A 14596-nucleotide genomic window follows, 5' to 3' on the forward strand; every position below is an offset into this window, starting at 1 on the left:
AAAAAAAAAAAAAAAAAAAAAAAACATTTGACAAAGGTCAATATTCTTTCAATACCTCTTCCACTATGAAAACACTCAGCAAACTGGAAATGGAAGCGATCTTCTTTAACCTGAAATAAGGTATCCAAGAAAACCTCACTATAACATCATACTGATGGTGACACTGAATGCTTCCCCCTAAGATCAACTACAAGACAAGGATGTCTGTTTTTGACACAGCTATTCAACATGCTAAAAGAGGTGCTACCAGGGCAATCAGGCAAGAAAATGAAATAAAAGCATTCCAGATTTTAAAGGGCATACAAACATAGCCTCTGTCTCCCCATCAGACATACAAAATCACTCACATTTTGTCACTGCACATATAGGTGGATACACCCAGGCAGACACACAAATCCTCAGAGATAACACTTCAGAGACATAAACAGGTGCTTGCAGAGACAAACACAGCCCAGGCCTCTCCACTCCTTCCCAGCTTTCTCTCTCTGTCCTTAGGACTAAGCACCACCTGACACACTGCATATTCTACTTATATCTTGTTTCTTGTCTCCCACCCTGCTTCAGGCAGATAGGGTTATTTGTTCAGCTCTGTTTAATGCAGCACCCACTAGGAGGTCTGTTACAAAAAAGGAGATTAATACTCATGGAAAGGCTGGGCCCAGTGGCTCAAGTCTGTAATCGCAGCACTTTGGGAGGCTGGGGCAAGTGAATCACCTGAGGTCAGGAGTTTGAGACCACCCTGGCCAACATGGTGAAACCTTATCTCTACTAAAAATACAAAAATTAGCTGGGCGTGGTGGCAAGCGCCTGTAATCCCAGTTACTTGGGAGGCTGAAGCAGGAGAATCGCTTGAACCAGGGAGATACAGGTTGCAGTGAGCCGAGATCACGTCACTTCACTCCCACCTGGGCAACAAACTCCGTCTCAAAAAAAAAAAGTACTCATTGAATCAGGAGATCATACACACAGAGGGGTTTTACACAAACCTCATCATAAGCCCACGTTTACTTGATTTTCAGAGTGAATTCTTCAAAACCCACCCTATGTGGCAGAGGGGTGTCTCTTAACCTCCAGACCAAAGGTAAGTTTATCCAAATGAGCTGAAAATTTAGGTCCAGGCAAACACTTGTACACAGATGTTTACAGCAGCATTATTCATAATTTTCAAAACCTGGAAGCTACTAAGATGCCTTACAGTAGATAAATGGATACGTAACAGCTACCTCCAGACAATGGAGGTACTAAAAATAAATGAGCTAAAAGGTAATGGAAAAAGCTTAAATGTGTATTACTTTTTTAAAAAAATTTCATGATCACATGCCCGCAAATGCTTATTACTAAGTGGAAGAAACAACTTTGAAAAGACTACATACTGTATAATTCAAACTACATAACACTGCAGAAAAACAGTACAAAAATCAGTGGTTGCCAGAAGTCGGGGGGAGGAGGGATAAATAGGTGGATGAGAGGGTTTTTAGGCCAATGAAACTACTCTGTATTACACCATAGTAGAAATGTCACTGTATAGTTAGGTGACAAAACTCATAGAATGTACAACTGCAAGAATAAATTCTAATGTAGGCTAGACTTTGGATGACAATGATGTCTCAAAATAGGTTCATCAATTGTAACAAATGTACAACTTTGGTGCAGAATGTTGATAGCTGGAGGGGTTTTAACTGAGTGGGAACAGGGGGCATAAGGGAACTCTGTACTATGTGCTCAATTTTGCTGTGAATCTAAAACTACTCTAAAAAGCAAAGTATAAGGCTGGGCACAGTGGCTCACACCTGTAATCCCAGCACTTTGGGAGGCTGAGGCAGGCAGATCACCTGAGGTAAGGAGTTTGAGACCAGCCTGGTCAACATGGCGAAACCCTGTCTCTACTAAAAATACAAAAATTAGCCGGGCGTGGTGATGAGTGCCTGTAATCCCAGCTACTCAGAAGGCTGAGGCAGGAGAATCACTTCAGTCCAGGAGGTGGAGGTTGCAGTGAGCCAAGATGGCATCACTGCATAGGCGACAAAGCAAGACTCTGTCTCAAAAAAAAAAAAAAAAAAAATTGAAAGAAAACAGAATCTCTCTCTCTCTACCCTTCGGCTGACCTCATTTCACTTGCTCTCTTTTCTCTGCAAGGCAGACCATAGACACCAAAAATACACTCTAATCTACCCCGCCTTTCTGTCTTGGAGCTAGTCAACATGGCGAAACACTGTCTCTATTAAAAATACAAAAAATTAACTGGGCCTGGTGGTGCATGCCTGTAGTCCCAGCTACTCGGAAGGCTGAGGCAGGAGAACCGCTTGAACCGGGAGGCAGAGGTTGCAGTGAGCTGAGATCACATCATTGTACTCCAGCCTGAACAACAGAGCAAGATTCCGTCTCAAAAAAAAAAAGAAAGAAAGAAAGAAAGAAATTAATGCTTATTGTTTCAGGCATCCAGTCTGTGGTTATTTATTACAGCAGCCAAACATGACTAAGATAGCAAAGTTCTTTCTCTAACATACATCAAGGATTTGAAATCTATGGTAATCAGGAGAGTATGGTATTACCAGAGAGATGGACAGACAGACCAATGAAAAATAGCAAAATCTGAAACAAGGGCATCTATTTAAGGCACAAGAACCTGTGACAGAACAGGCATTGTCAGGCAGTGAGAGAGATGACAGATACTTTAACACAGGGGCAGGGGTTATCTACAAGAGAATATTCAACCCCCTGCATATCATCTAAGTGAAAAAAAACACACCCTGCTATTCTCCTCACACCACAATAATCAACACAAAAGGCTTCTGTGACCAAATGTGTGGGGTTTCTCCACATCAAAAAGCAAGTAATAGGCCAGACGTGGTGGCCCACACCTGTAATCTCAGCACTTTGGGAGGCCGAGGGGGGCAGATCACCTGAGGCCAGGAGTTCAAGACCAGCCTGACCAACATGGAGAAACTCCATCTCTACTAAAAATAAAAAAGTAGCCAGGTGTGGGGAGGCTGAGGCAGGAAAATCACCCGGGAGGGAGAGGTTGCAGTGAGCTGAGATCATGCCACTGCACTCCAGCCTGGGCAACAACAGTGAAACTCTGTCCCAAAAAAAAAAAAAAAAAAAGGCCGGGCGCGGTGGCTCACGCCTGTAATCCCAGCACTTTGGGAGGCCGAGGCGGGCAGATCACGACGTCAGGAGATCAAGACCATCCTGGCTAACACGGTGAAACCCTGTCTCTACTAAAAACACACACACAAAAAATTAGTCGGGCGTGGTGGCAGCGCCTGTAGTCCCAGCTACTCGGGAGGCTGAGGCAGGAGAATGGCGTGAACCCGGGAGGCGGAGCTTGCAGTGAGCTGAGATCTGGCCACTGCACTCCAGCCTGGGTGACAGAGTGAGACTCCGTCTCAAAAAAACAAAACAAAAAAGGCATGTAATGATTTGTGCAGCATATAGCCGCTGGGTATCTATCTGCCAAACTGATTCGATTATGAAGCTACCTACCTGGGGACAGCAGCAGATGCCACAGGTTGAGGGCTCAGTCCTAAGAGACTGACCCCACATATCCAACAGCAGTGGCAAGACCAGGCCTCTGGAACTTCTGACAACAGCCTTCAAATTGAGGTTCCCATGACACCCTTTTTCGGCTGAATTAACTTGCTAACACAACTCACAAAATTCGGGAAAACATATTTACCAGTTTATTAAAAAGTCTATTTTAAAGGCTACAAATAAATAGCCAGGTAGAGATACATAGGGCAAGATCTACAAGGGTCCCAAGCACAGGAGCTTCCATTCCGGTAGAGTTAGGGTATGACTCGCTCCTGGCATGAGGATGAGTTCTTGATCACCTTCCTATAATACAAGTCTCCCTGAGTTTAGCTGTCCAGAGCTCCCCATACCCCATCCTCTTGGGCCTTTTATATAGACATCATTCAGTAGGAATGATAAAAGCATGGCTTTTAGGACAGACATCATTCAATAGGAATGATAAAAGTATGGAACACCTCGTAGAAGTGCAATTGGACAACGAGGGTATGGACTAATACTAATAGTGGGAAAACCAATAAGGCCTGTCTGCTCACTCTTCTTAGTCTCTGTGTACATTCTTTCCTCCTGGGTATAGGGTAGGATCCTTTCTGAAGTGGGGGTCTTAAGACCTGCAAAGAGGCAAGATAAGTCAGAAAATTTCTTTATGGCCAGCCCCAAGACAGAAAGGCAGGGGAAGATCAGAGAATATTTTTAGTCTCTATGGCCTGTCTTGGGAAGAAATAGAGGCTATGAAAGGACTGTGGATGAAAGCATATATACATATAAATATAGCTGTTATATACAAAAATCACAATCTATATAATAATCAGTTAATTGTAGACTTGCCTATTATCCTGAATTCATATAATTTTATGTTACTTCAGTAACCAACTTATTAGGCTGGAGTACACTGTTGCCATCTCGGCTCACTGCAACCTCCACCTCCCAGGTTCAAGAGATTCTCCTGCCTCAGCCTCCTGAATAGCTGGGATTACAGGCATGTGCCACCACACCCAGCTAATTTTTGTGTTTTTTAGTAGAGATGGGGTTTTGCCATGTTGGCCAGGGTAGTCTCGAGCTCCTGACCCCAAATGATCCACCTGCCTCAGCCTCCCAAAGTGCTGGGATTACAGGTGTGAGCCACCACGCCCAGGCATTTGTCATTCCTTTTAATACAGGCTTAACTTTCTCATACCAGAAGCAGGGCTCAACCACCCTTGGTACCATTTGCAGTTCTCTACTTCCTCCCAGTTTCTCCATGTGGTTGATCCACTCATCTGCCTTATAGATCGCCTCCCTATGGAACACCTAGATACAATTTACTTGAGTCTTCCACTGACACCCACACTCGTATGGACTGAACCCACATGCTGCAATGACCGCCTGACAGTCATGGTGTGACTCCATGTAACTCGTGCCTCCTTCCTCTAAACACACCAAAACCTCCCAAAGAGAAGCTAGGTTAGGTAACACCCTGGACCCCAATAAAGGATTTGGCCCGCAATTTCCTCTTTCCCTTGGGCCCCACTGACAGGTTGAGGGTATGTATCACAAATAGCTCCACCTACCTGCTGGCCTACAAGGCATGCTACCCTCCTTTCTCTGGGATTTTTTTTTTTTTTTTTTTTTTCCGGGTGGAGTCTCACTCAGTCACCAGGCTGGAGAGTAGTCTCACTTTCTCGGCTCACTGCAATCTCCAACTCCCTGGTTCAAGTGATTCCCCTGCCTCAGCCTCCCGAGTAGCTGGAACTACAGGTGCACCCCACCACACCCAGCTAATTTTTGTATTTTTACTAGAGACAGAGTTTTACCATGTTGGCCAGGATGGTCTCAATCTCCTGACCTCGTGATCCACCTGCCTTGGTCTCCCAAAGTGCTAGGGTTACAGGCGTGAGCCACCATGCCCGGCCTCTGGGATTTCTAAGTAATAAACTCCTTCTATTATTTCCTGTGTTTTGTTGAGTTGTCTCCTCTGAGTCTCACCTAATTGCCTAATTGACACACCTGACTACTGTTTGAACCTACCTACTATCATAATCAGGGCTCTCTTGGTAGGAACAGAGTAGCAGTGTTCACTAGCCACTAATAGATACCAGATTAGTGGCTACTCTTGGATTAAACTGACAATGGTCAGACAAGAGCTACAAGGTGCCTGCTTGTACAGAGCAAGTATAAACAAGTGTGCTGTTGAGAGGGACACCTGGTCATGGGTATGACATTTAGGCAAGTAGATCATTTGAGGTCAGGAATTCGAGATCAGCCTAGCCAACAGGGAGAAACCCTGTCTCTACTAAAAATACAAAAATTAGCTGGGCATGGTGGCTCACTTCTGTAATCCCTGTTACTTAGAAGGCTGAGGCACTGGAAATGCTTGACCCCAGGAGGTGGAGGCTGCAGTGAGCCAATATGATACCACTGTACTCCAGCCTGGGTGAGAGTGAGATTTTTTTTTTTTTTTTTTGAGACAGAGAGAAGAAATAAAAATTTAAAAAAATTTTTTAAAGTAGCAAACTTTCATAAGTTACAATTTTTTTCCAACTTCACTGTAGGGAGACTGTTCTTTATTTAACCTGGGAGCACAGATTCAAGTTGCCTTAAATATATACTTCCTAAAGTGTTCTTTTACAAGAAAATTAAGTAGGCCTCAAAGGAAGAGCCAAAGTCAACTCAATTAAAATCAAGAAGAGTGGCCGGGCACGGTGGCTCAAGCCTATAATCCCAGCACTTCAGGAGGCCGAGACGGGCGGATCGCGAGGTCAGGAGATCGAGATCATCCTGGCTAACACGGTGAAACCCCGTCTCTACTAAAAAATACAAAAAAACTATACGGGCAAGGTGGCAGGTGCCTGTAGTCCCAGCTACTCGGGAGACTGAGGCAGGAGAATGGCATAAACCCGGGAGGCAGAGCTTGCAGTGAACTGAGAGCCGGCCACTGCACTCCAGCCTGGGCGACAGAGCGAGACTCCGTCTCAAAAAAAAAAAAACAAAAAAATCAAGAAGAGTACCCTTCCCCACCCTTGATGACGGTGCATGCAGAAGGCAGCCAAAAAAGCAAACAAACAAAAAAAAGAGTCCATCAAAATGTAGAATGGAGTGAAAAGGTAAATCACTCCCTGCAAGAAAATATTAGCAATCCCTACAGATGAAAAAGAATTAGTCTACAGAACATGTTAAAAAAAGAAAAAAGGAAGAAAGAAATGAAGGAATAAATATACAAATGACTTTAATGTGACAAGATGACTGAAAATTATTTTACAGAAGATGAAAGTCCACATAGAAAAAATGCTCAATCCCACTGTAAAAAGCAACATGTAATCACACAGAGAAAAATAAAGAGAACTATGTATAAGGAGTAAATACACATGCATACATGGTCAGAGGGTTACTCCATATATTCCACTGGCATTCCCAAGTCAATCTGAATTTATCTAGAAGCTATATCCCAGGGATTTTTTTTTCTAATGTATAAAATATTTACAAAGCAGCCAGATGTGGTGGCGCACACCTCTAATCCCAGAACTTTGGGAGGCTGAGGTGGGTGGATCACAAGGTCAACAGATCAAGACCATCCTGGCCAACATGGTAAAACCCTGTCTCCACTAAAAATAAAAAAATTAGCTGGGTGGGGCAAGGCGCGGTGGCTCATGCCTATAATCCCAACACTTTGGGAGGCCGAGGTGAGTGGACCACCTGAGGTCGGGAGTTCGAGACCAGTCTGACCAACATAGAGAAACCCCGTCTCTATTAAAAATACAAAATTAGCCAGGAGTGGTGGTGCATGCCTATAATCCCAGCTACTCTGGAGGCTGAGGCAGGAGAATCGCTTGAACTCAGGAGGCAGAGGTTGCGGTGAGCCGAGACTGTGCCATTGCCCTCTAGCCTGGGCAACAACAGCGAAATTCCATCTCAAAAAAAAAAATAAAATGCTGGGTGTGGTGGCATGAGCCTGTAAACCCAGCTACTCGGGAGGCTGAGGCAGAAGAATCGCTTGAACCCAGGAGGCAGGGGTTGCAGTGAGCTGAGATCATGCCACTGCACTCCAGCCTGGCCTGGCGACAGAGTGAGACTCCGTCTCAAAAAAAAATTTTATGAAGCATGGCGGGCCACAGTGGTTCACACCTATAATCCCAGTACTGAGCCCAAGGGTTCAAGATTAGCCTGGACAACATGGCAAGACCCCATCTCTATAAAAAAATACAACCATTAGTCAGGCGTGTAGCACACGCCTGTAATCCCAGCTACTTGGGAGGGTGAGATGGGAGGATTGCTTGAGCCTGGGAGGCCAAGGTTGCAGTGAGCCATGATCGTGCCACTGCACTTCAGTCTGGGCGACAGAGGAAGATCCACCTCCAAAAAAAGAAAAAAAGAAATTTATGAAGCATTAGCACTTGGAGACAAAAATAACAATTACACTGGCAACAGGTAAAATACTAACAACTCAAATCAAGCGGTGGAATGGTTAGTAACCTGGGTGACTCACAGCCTCAGACAGCATGTGTGCAATGGATTTAGGTCAAGAAACCACAAAAATACCTTTTCAGCATATTGTTAATATCAACTTACTGAAAACTTACAAGTGGCAAAACTCTATGACAAAGCAACAATAAAGCTATAAAGAATAAAAGATGCAGTGCATGGTGGCTCAAACCTATAATCCCAGCACTTTGGGAGGCTGAGGAGGACAGATTGCTTGGGCTCAGGACTCAAGGGACCAGCCTGGGCAACATGGCAAAACCCCATCTGACAAAAATACAAAAATAAGCCAGGCGAGGTGGTGCGCGTCTGTAGTCCCAGCTACTCGGGAGGTTGAGGTGGGAGGATGGCTTGAGCCAGAAAGGTAGAGGCTGCAGTGAGCCAAGATTGCGGCACTGCACTCCAGCCTGGGCAACAGAGCCAGACCTTGTCTCAAAACTAAATAAAAAAAAAAAAAAAAAAAAAAAAAAAATCAGAATCAGGGCTGGGCGTGGTAGCTTACCCATGTAATCCTAGCACTTTGGGAGGCCGAGGCGGGTGGATCATGTGAGGTCAGGAGTTCGAGACCAGCCTGACCAATATGCTGAAATCCTGTTTTCACTAAAAATACAAAAATTAGTTGGGTGTGCTGGTGTGCGCCTGTAGCCCCAGCTACTTGGGAGGCTGAGACAGGAGAATTGCTTGTACCCAGGAGGAAGAGGCTGCAGTGAGCCAAGATTGTGCCATTGCACTCTAGCCTCGGTGACAGAGCCAGACCCTATCTCAAAAAAAAAAAAAAAAAAAAAGCCGGGCGCGGTGGCTCACGCCTGTAATCCCAGCACTTTGGGAGGCTGAGGCGGGCAGATCACGATGTCAGGAGATTGAGACCATACTGGCTAACACAGTGAAACCCTGTCTCTACTAAAAATACAAAAAAATGGCCACGCGCGGAGGCTCACACCTGTAACCCCAGCACTTTGGGAGGCCGAGGAGGGTGGATCACGAGGTCAGGAGATGGAGACCATCCTAGCTAACATGGTGAAACCCTGTCTTAACTAAAAATACAAAATATAGCCGGGCGTGGTTGCAGGTGCCTGTAGTCCCAGCTACTCGGGAGGCTGAGGCAGCAGAATGGTGTGAACCCCGGAGGCGGAGCTTGCAGTGAGCCGAGATCGTTGCATTAAACTCCTGGGTTTACAGGAGTGAGACTCCTGGTAAACAGACTCCTGGGTAACAGAGTGAGACTCCATTTCAAAAAAAAAAAAAAAAAAACCAGAATCAGTACTGTGGTCATCTCTGGGTACAGAGAAGGAGGGTGAAATCAGGGAGACACGCCAGAAATGCCCAAGGCTTATTTGTTTACCTTTACCCACATTCAAAAGTTTACGATACTCTCACTGTAGAGATGCAGCCCAGAGTGGCTCCTCCTAGGCAGTGAGGGAGGAATATCTGAGTAATTAGAAAACATAATCCTCGGAGCACTACTCACTCTACTGTCCCCTCCTCAGTGTGGAAATGCTCCCTCCTCCAGGGTCTTAATTCTCACCAGCAACCACTCACTCGGAGTTGATGTCAGTCATTTTTTCTGACAACAAACGCGTGGAGGCTGCTCAATATCAACTAACTTTCCAACACCAGCTGGGGATCCAGTAATTCAATTCTGTCATCACCTGGCATTAGCCCAGATCCCACAAGTCCAGGGCTCACCCCAGGACATAGCCCCCACTGCAGATGCCAGTCCCAGCCTTGATGTGCTGGCAGGGTGGTACAGTGGGCCGGGGGTGGGGGGTGGAGGCACCGTTAATTCTAACCAACTGCATATAAATCCAACAAACCCTCCGCGCTTTTTTTTTTTTTTTTGAGAAATTTAAAAGAGGCCAGACATCGTGGCTCATGCCTGTAATCCCAGCACTTTGGGAGGCTGAGGCAGGTGGATTGGTTGAGCACAGGAGTTTGAGACCAGCATGGGCAACATGGCGAAACCCTGTCTCTACCCAAAAAAATAAAAAAAAAAAAAAAAGGCAGGTGTGGTAATTTTAGCTGGGTCTAGTCCCAGCTACTCAGGAGGCTGAGATGGGAGGATCCTTTGAGCCTAGGAGGCAGAGGTGGCAGTGAGCCAAAATTGAGTCACTGTGCTTCATTCAGCCTGGGCGACAGATTAAAACCATGTCTCAAAAAAAAAAAAAAAAAACTCAAAGTCCATACGATTCTTATTGCAAATGAATTGCCACTTGAACTAAAGGAAAATGCACTTGACCTTTTTTTTTTTTTTTGAGATGGAGTCTCGCTTTCTGGCCCAGGCTGGAGTGCAGTGGCGCGATCTCAGCTCACTGCAAGCTCCGTCTCCCGGGTTCACACCATTCTCCTGCCTCAGCCTCCCAAGTAGCTGGGACTACAGGCGCCCGCCACCACACCCAGCTTATTTTTTGTATTTTTAGCAGAGATGGGGTTTCACCGTGTTAGCCAGGATGGTCTTGATCTCCTGACGTCATGATCCACCCGCCTGAGCCTCCCAAAGTGCTGAGATTATAGGCATGAGCCACCGTGCCTGGCCACAAACCCTCCTCACTTTCAATAATTTGCTAGTACTACTCACAGAACTCAGAAAAACACAAGTTTACCAATTTGTCATAAAGGATGACCCCTATAATCTCAGCACTTTGGGAGGCTAAGGTGGGTGGACCACCTGAGGTCAGGAGTTCGAGACCAGCGTGGCCAACATGGTGAAACCCTATCTCTACCATAAATACAAAAAAAAATTAGCTAGGTGTGGTAGCAGGCACCTGTAATTCCAGCTACTTGGGAGGCTGAGGCAGGAGAATCACTTGAACCCGGGAGGTGGAGGTTACAGAGGGCCGAGATCGTGCCATTGCACTGCAGTCTGGGAAACAAGAGTGTAACTTTCATCTCAAAAAAAAAAAAAATGACCCAAGAATACCGAAATGGAAAAGATGTATAGGAACAGGGAAGTGGGGGTCCCCTGGAAGGCCCCAGCCCTCTACTTCAACTGTCCTCTGGGAGGAGTCACACAAGGGCTAATATTCACTAGACCCTCCAGGGAAGGGAGTATAGGACTCCCTTCCCTACAGGACTTGAGTTCCACTCTCCCAGCACATCACTGTGTTCACCACCCAGGAAGCTCTCAGAATGTCTTCATTCCAGAATTTTTATATTAACAGAACTCAATATCCAGCCTCTCCCCCTTTACTGTGGTCAAAAATGGGGCTTGGCGGGGTGTGGTGGCTCATGCCTATAATCCCAACACTTTGGGAGGCCATGGTGGGCGGATCACCTATGGCCAGGAGTTGGGGACCAGCCTGGCTAACATGATGAAACCCTGTTTCTACTAAAAATACATGGCTGGGCACGGTGGTATGTGCCTATAATCCCAGCTACTCAGGAGGCTGAGGCAGGAGAATTGCTTGAACCCAGGAGGCAGAGGTTGCAGTGAGCCGAGATCGCGCCATTGCACTCCAGCTTGGGCAGCAAGACCGAAACTCCATCTCAAAAAAAAAAAAAAAAGAATGGGCATTTGTAGTCACTATCTGGCTTTCTGGCTTTGTTATTTAAAGAAAAAAACACTGTGAAGTAATGGAAAAGGTATCTTTGTATAAGTCTGCTTCTGCAAAACAGAAAGGACTGAGTGGTTAATGGGGTAGTGATTTCTGTGACCATATCCATTCAACTGGATTATAGGGCTTGAGTAAAACTCAACATTATTAGCAGTTTGGCTTTGCTTCCATAGAATTGGTTTAATTGTAGAACAAATTGTACAAATTGGGAAAGTCTCTGAGGGGCAGACTTAGATGCTTTTGCCTCTTGGAGAAAGGGTTTAGGTAGAGATGGGGCGTGGTGGCAGGTGCCTGTATTTTTTTTAGTAGAGACGGGGTTTCTCCATATTGCTTAGGGTGGTCTTGGCCTCCCAAAATGCTGGGATTACAGGCGTGAGCCACCGTGCCCAGTGGTATCTTTTCTTTTTTTTTTTTTTTCACATAGAATAACTTTTATTGTTCATTTCCAAAAAAATGAGAATTGGAAAGAGAATTGGGTCTTGTGTAGTATTTTTCTTAGCCTCCAACTGCTTGAATTTGACAGCAAATCCTTGTATTATTTGGCATATCGTTTGCCCCAGCTCCCCTCATTTGTCATTCAGTGGCGAACTGTGCCTTTGGATCGCCAGGTCTTCATAATCTCGTATTAATGACTGATGCTCTGTGATAACAGGGCATGAAGGGAGCTTCGGAAGCCAAAGATGACATTCATATAGATCCGTTGGCACACACTATACAGCCTTGACAATTGTCCTTCATTTAAAAGGCCGTGTATTAGGATAGTTGAAATCACATACAACAGTCTTACTGCTTTTTACACTACATCCTTTGTTGAGCTTTTATAGCCTTGATTTGAGAAAACTTTTTTTGTTACTCAAATATCTATGCATTTTATCATTTAGAAATAATCATACCTAGGGGACTGCATTGTGGTGCAACCTTTCAAACATTTGAAAAGTCCCTTGTGTAGTTTTTTTTTTTTTTTTTTGAGACGGAGTCTTGCTCTATCGCCCAGGCTGGAGTGCTGTGGCCGGATCTCAGCTCACTGCAAGCTCCGCCTCCCGGGTTCACGCCATTCTCCTGCCTCAGCCTCCCGGGTAGCTGGGACTACAGGCGCCGCCACCTCGCCCGGCTAGTTTTTTGTAGTTTTTAGTAGAGACGGGGTTTCACCGTGTTAGCCAGGATGGTCTCGATCTCCTGACCTCGTGATCCGCCCGTCTCAGCCTCCCAAAGTGCTGGGATTACAGGCTTGAGCCACCGCGCCCGGCCCCCTTCTTTTCTTTTTTTGAGACAAAGTCTGGCAATGTTGCCTGGGCTGGTCTCAAATTGCTAAGTTCAAGCTATCCTCCAGCCTCAGCCTCCCAAAGTGATGGGATTCCAAGCGTGAGCCACAGCATCGGGCCTACAAATGCCCATTCTTTGCTTCATAAAACATTAGCTGAACAGTTTTGTGTTCACTGATCAGTGGGAACAAAACATTTGTTAACCAAACATACCTTAAATTTGTGTCTCTGACACAGACCATCAAAGATTTGGCTTCATGACTCCTCAATGTACTAGAATGAGATTCTGCTTCATAGGTGAAAAGCCACAGGACCTACACATATCATACAGATAATTACTCCAAAATATGGAGAAATACAGATACAAGCCCTTGACTTGTAAATTTCCTCCAGGTCCTTAACTTTGACTCACTCTCAGCCTGAACAAACAGGCAACGCTTCCTAAGAAGAGAATAACCTCAGAATAAAACATGCTCTGATCTAGGTCTCATTTTGCACCCTCCATCCTGCCTTCTTCCTCTTCATCTTCTTTCTAATTTTGTTTGCCCCTTCCTATGAAAGAAAATGCTTTTCTACCTAAATTTTGAGATCTTTGCAGATCTTATATTTGGTTGATGCCTTCCATTATGCAGTACTCCTTTGGATTGGCCTCAGTTTGGAGTCACTGGCCTCAGGTCTCTGCAGCCCAGTCAAGGCTACCCACTTCCCTTTACACACCTTATGTGGATATTTAAAGAAAATACCCATGTTTGATGACTCATGTTTGATGAATCCAGCAAAATCAATCTCCATGTTTATGGGAGGGAAGAAAATTAAGGCACATTTATATAATAGCTGAACAGAAAAAGCATAAGAATCTACAATCTATTCTCTTCAGACAAAGATGTTGCTTAATTACTATTTCCATGAAAAAAATAATTTAGTAAACAAAAATCCTATTAGAGGATTCCTAGTTGTTGCCAGGTCCTGCTCCCTAAGATTTAGAATTAATCTGCCAAGTTCCAACAAGAAATAGAAGTTATTCGTTGTCACAAATTCTCCACCTTGCAAGAGAAATTGATGTATTGGTCAATCTTTGTAATTCCCCAATTTATCTACCAACTTTCTTGTGAAACCATATTCATTTTTCTGAAACCACAATAGGAGAGTTGGTTCTCCCCACCCCCATTTCTTTTCCCTGATAATATTCTCAAGGTTAAGCCCTGGAATTCCATTTCAAGTCACCCAACAGAACACACATCTGACAAACATACTACACATATACTACACATGCTCTGGGAAAGAATAAAAGAAAATAAGAATTTGTTGTTGTTATTGTTGTTTGGCAGTTAAAATTTTGAGACAGAGTCCTGCTCTGTCGCCTAGGCTGGAGTGCAATGGTACAATCTCAACTCACTGCAACTTCCACCTCCTGGATTCAAGTGATTCTCCTGCCTCAGCCTCCTGAGCAGCTGGGATTATAGGCGCCCACAACCACACCTGGCTAATTGTTGTATTTTTAGTAGAGACAGGGTTTCACCATGTTGGCCAGGCTGGTCTCGAACTCCTGACCTCAGGTGATCCACCCACCTCGGCCTCCTAAAGTGCTGGAATTACAGGCTTGAGTCACTGCGCGTGGCCAGCACTTTAAATTTTATTGACCTTGGCCAGGCGCGGTGGCTCAAGCCTGTAATCCCAGCACTTTGGGAGGCCGAGACGGGCGGATCATGAGGTCAGGAGATCGAAACCATCCTGGCTAACACGGTGAAACCCCGTCTCTACTAAAAATACAAAAAACTAGCCGGGCGAGGTGGCGGC

At 45.1% G+C, this 14596-nt stretch overlaps 1 protein-coding gene across 2 annotated transcripts in view; it reads right to left on the bottom strand.

Moving 5' to 3' along the window:
- The window catches only part of LOC111523819 (zinc finger protein 136), a 32283-nt gene that overhangs the window by 14327 nt on the left and 3360 nt on the right, over positions 1–14596 (bottom strand). Inside the window, exon 2 of one of the 2 annotated variants that reach the window (XM_023188691.2) lies at positions 13013–13113. The exons of the other annotated variant lie outside the window; for it this stretch is intronic. The gene's annotated coding sequence lies outside the window, so the exon portion shown is untranslated. The remainder of the gene's footprint in view (positions 1–13012; positions 13114–14596) is intronic. 2 annotated transcript variants of the gene reach the window in all.

The sequence above is a fragment of the Piliocolobus tephrosceles genome, chromosome 21 (genome assembly GCF_002776525.5).
Source record: "Piliocolobus tephrosceles isolate RC106 chromosome 21, ASM277652v3, whole genome shotgun sequence".
NCBI classification, from domain to species: domain Eukaryota; kingdom Metazoa; phylum Chordata; class Mammalia; order Primates; family Cercopithecidae; genus Piliocolobus; species Piliocolobus tephrosceles.